Source organism: Synchiropus splendidus, chromosome 14 (genome assembly GCF_027744825.2).
Source record: "Synchiropus splendidus isolate RoL2022-P1 chromosome 14, RoL_Sspl_1.0, whole genome shotgun sequence".
Taxonomy (NCBI): domain Eukaryota; kingdom Metazoa; phylum Chordata; class Actinopteri; order Syngnathiformes; family Callionymidae; genus Synchiropus; species Synchiropus splendidus.
The window spans coordinates 11,062,085-11,066,726 of NC_071347.1; positions in this window are offsets into that span (position 1 = coordinate 11,062,085).

The following is a 4,642-nucleotide window of genomic DNA, read 5'->3' on the forward strand; positions in this document are numbered from 1 at the left end:
ACACTTTTATTTGCAGCTTGTCGCGATCGATGGTGTCGTGATGTTTTAAAGCGGTTACTGAGTTGAAAGCAGTGATGATAACCTCCACCAAGAAGGCTATGTTTTTGTCTGAGTTCTGGACATATTTAAATGAAAGTTTCAACAAGTCTCGACAATCAAATCTCTAAAATAAGTCAACTTCCATGTGACCGTGGTGACAAATGTGTTGTTATTGTTCATTCAGTTTTAAGGTAGTTGTGTAGGCTTGATAGAGACTTGAGGACTTCAGAACGTCACCAGTGGTTGAGTAGGAATGATGGGGCTTTAACCCTGGTGAGGGAAGTTGTTTAAATGGTTTGGCTGTATGCTATATTTAAGAAACTAGCTGGAGGACGACTGCACTCTCAGAACTGGTAAATGTTTCCAACAGTTTGAAGTTTAATCACGCTAGATGCTTGAACTTCTTAAGCGGGGGGTCAGTGAATGCACCAGTGGCTGTGTGTTATGCATTTAAGTGAAAACAAAGGTGAGAGCAGTGAGACAGAACCGTGACGTCACTAGGTTGCTGGACTGAAAAAACAACTTCAGTTTGAGAGGAAACTGTTACTTTGCTCACCTACGGAATGTATATTATTTAGTGTATATTATTTCCTGTCTTTTTTCAAGCTTTTTTTGTCTGTTTTTGTTTGTTTTTCATTGGTGCTATGTATTGAAGAGACTAAAGGCCAGAGCCTTCTGCCCGTGCTCTGCGTTCATTTTGGTCGTATTTCTGCACATTTCCACAAAGCTACAGCCAAATGGAGCACTACCACCAGAAACCGTGGAGGCAGTGTTGCTGTTACTACCCAGTATGTAGTTTTACTGACACACGAGGAATACATAACAATGGCGGAAATTCTCTGTCCTCCAGTTGTGATATATTTAACGGCATCACCAACCTCCACTTCTTCCAAAGTTGCCTCTGTCTCCTCTTTTTGTGCAAGAGGTATGTTATCTATGTACAGTCTCTACGTTGGTTTTGGAGTTTGTTGTTGTCAAAAACTTTTCACTCTGGGCTGCTCCCCCTGCTGGATATATTGGTGAACAGCAATACCAAGGTAAAGGGTGCATGGAAGCATGTGATCAGTGTCGGTAACATCGTTTGAAACGGATGGCGACAATTTCATACGTAAAGGGAGCATTAATTCAGATTAATAAGTTACTAACAAAAAAAATTGATGGAAAAAATAGATCTTTTATATTTCGCGAAACATTTTGACTTCAGGAGCCTTGCATTATATAATGTGATGTCAAACCATGCATGACAGAGAATAAATGAGATTGTGCTGAAAATTAAAAAATAATAATGATAAACGTATTTAACTTTGTTTACATATATTTGATCGTTCCAATCTATCTAGTTTTCACATATGACAAATTGCAATTGTAAAATCTGTAATTAATTAGACTTTGAAAATGTACTTGATTCCAATTTTTTTTTTTTTTTTTTAAGTTACAAAAGCTGATTTTGACTTGTGTATTCATAATAATGGTTACTTTTTTAAAAAGAACATGAAATTCGAACCTGTGCCTTATTGAAAGTTTTAAATAAAATGCAAATCAAATTGTAGCACTCTATTAGAAAAAGACAAAAAGTTTAGTACTTTAAAATAAAACTTAGTGTAGTGATCCACGTCAAACTTCTGGGAAGTAGGAAGGAAAGACGGCACACCTGTGTGGTTGTATTTCAAACACTAAGCTGACATAAGAGATGAATCCACACTGTTATTATTATTTTTTTATTAAATGTGTCATAGCCCACATTAAAGTTGGTGAAACGCAATTCCGCACGACTGAGTTAACACAGTGAATGGAAGCATGATTCTCACAATGAGTCTCTTCTTGCAAATCTATGTTGATGAATGCTGCGGGGTGAATGATGTGCACTAGGTGAAGATGGTTGGAGGCGTTAATGAGATATATGACACTTTGGGGGTTAATGAGGGGCTGGAGGCAGAGGGCTAAATGATTGGACTTCTGCTTGGTTGAGCTTTATCGCCACTGTGAGAAGGCAGAAATATTAAGCCTGTGGAGGCTAATTATTTAGCGTGAAATACACAGAAACCTCTGCGATTGTCTCATTCTGGCGGATAACAAAGCTGCCACGAGGAGTGTTTCTCATTGTTCTTTTGTCTGGTCCGTCCTTGATGTAGTTACAGACGCGGCTGTGCCTCAACGCTCCTAAAACAAAGTCAGCAGAGAAAGGGGAAGAAAGGAGGCGGACAGGGCTGGGATAAGATAGGAGGAGAATGAGTCCCCCTCCCCTGCGTGGCTCCTTCACTCCACAGATCTCCCATCAGCTCTTGTCATCCCTCTAATGAATATCAGTTAAATTGCTCTGTGGATCTGAGGAGTTTGGATGTCAATGTGATTTGTGTGAGTGTGGCGGATGGAGGGGCCCAGACTAATGAAAGGCGAGCCGGGCCTGACAGAGTGATGAGCATCAAGCCCATCAGACCAATCACGGCGGAGTGGCTGACAGCACCGGCAGACAGACAGTTGAGGAGGAGCGGCCGTGTGTTTAGCAAAACAAAATGGCTGCCAAAATAGCGACAGATGTCTTGAGGGCCCCGTCAAATGTATCGCTCATGTCCGAGCCCAGCGCTTGTTGTTTAGGTAGCTGACGCAAATATGACGTCCTGGAAACCCATCTATCCATCTGCTGTGCAGCGGTCGGTTCTGTCGGGTTCCAAACGGCACATGAGTCACAGAAAGTCTTAAATATGTCAATGGGTTATGAGGATTAAATGGGGAGCAGCAAATCGATTGTTTCCTCTGGAGTTCTGCGTAACTTGATAAACAGCTGCGAACAAGTATGCACCCTAAATCTGGCTACAAGACGGACGACGCTGCTTCCAGAGGTAAAACGTCTCGATGTCACATGACAGTTGCGGATGAAGTCTAGTCTTTTACTTGCCTTTTTCTTCACCTGCGATGTGAGAGAGAGATACTGTGATTCATTCGTGGGTCTCACGTACTGGATCACCCAAACAAAAGACGATGAGGATGTTCTGTCCTCAAAAATGGTGGACACCATTGCTAAACAAATGCCGGACCAGTCTGCTCTTACCTATTCGAACTCCCCAACACAGTCAGCCGCCTCGACCTGAAGCTCTATTGATCATCCTACCGAGTCACACGTCATTGTTTAATTTGTCACCTCCTCTTTTTACCTGGTGTCTTCATGTCTAATATTTTCTGCCCAACATGTCCGCCTCATGTGTGCATATTATCTGGGTTTGACCCCCCAAACGTTGTTTCCAAACTTCTCCACATGAAGACAGATGAAGTTGAGTCATGTTCTGATCGTGTCTGTCTTGGTCACCCCGGATAAAATGATGGATGATTGATCCCAAACACAACACTAGTCCTTGTCCTTCCTTCATACATCTCAGACACATTTTGTATCTCTATAGCTCCGCCTCCTCCAGAGTCTGCCTTCAAGTCACTACTCATGTACTGATAAAACCTTGAGATGCTTTAGCCACCTTTAAAATGTTGCCATGTTAGAATACATAGTAAAAGAAGAACTGCTTCAAGGATGAAGAAAGTGTTTTTGTTTAGTTTAGTTTTTATTTTCTCCATGTTTTCGGGGAAACTGAAGTTAGCTTTAAAAAAAATAATAATCTAATTTACTGAGCTGAGTGACAAATTAAAGAGCATTAACTGAAAAACCTCAGTCTGACCTGAAACTTTGAAAATGTCACATGACTTGTTTTGATATTGCGGTATTCTATTGGCCACTATGCCCCTACTTAACGTCAGTATTCTAGGGTTGACAGCCGTTGAGAAGAGACGTTTTATTACAAATGATTATACGCCAAATATTTCCATAATTTATATAAGGTTTTGGATATACATTTTGGTTGAATACTCCCTGCTTTTTCTCTTCTTTGATCTGAGAGCTTCACCAACGCCACGCACCTAGAACTAATAAGCAAATCAACACACCTGCTCTGAAGCACCAACGTTCCATAGATGGGCGCCAGATCATCACTCTATGCTGATGAATCGCTCTCACTGCTGTAAGTAGTCTGACTTCCATGTTATTTCCTGTCCTATCTGTATGCCTTTGCTCCGCGCATGTTATTAGATTACATATTTTCTATTTTCAATTGTGTTGCATGCTTCTTTGTGACTGTATTACTCCAAAGAGTGATTGTGTTTTTTGTATTCTGATATTCGTCCATGTTTCTCTCTCCCCAATTGGGTCAGAGGCCTCTTTTTTCTTCCTGTCTGTTTATCTTTGTGTTATTGTGTTTCATAAAAAGTTAAATGATACACTCTTGTTCTCTTCTAACCGCATGCCTTCAACACTGTGGCTCACATTGAAGGTCTTGTGGGACTTGTGCTACACAAATGGACATTCAACGGCTGAAAAATAAATAAATGACTAAAAACCTGAAAAGCACTTTGGCCAAGCCACTCAATCCCTTTTAGCACTGGAAAACTCATTGAGATGGCAGTGGTGCTCTGGACCGTCCATGCCGAACACACACAGCAGTAAACAAGGAGGAAGGTCTGTGGAGTACAAGCTCTCCAGTGACAGATTCTCCATGGATCCAGAGAGCAACTTGGAACACCAACACACTTTAAACAACCGCTCCTTGTCCTGTTATCAACA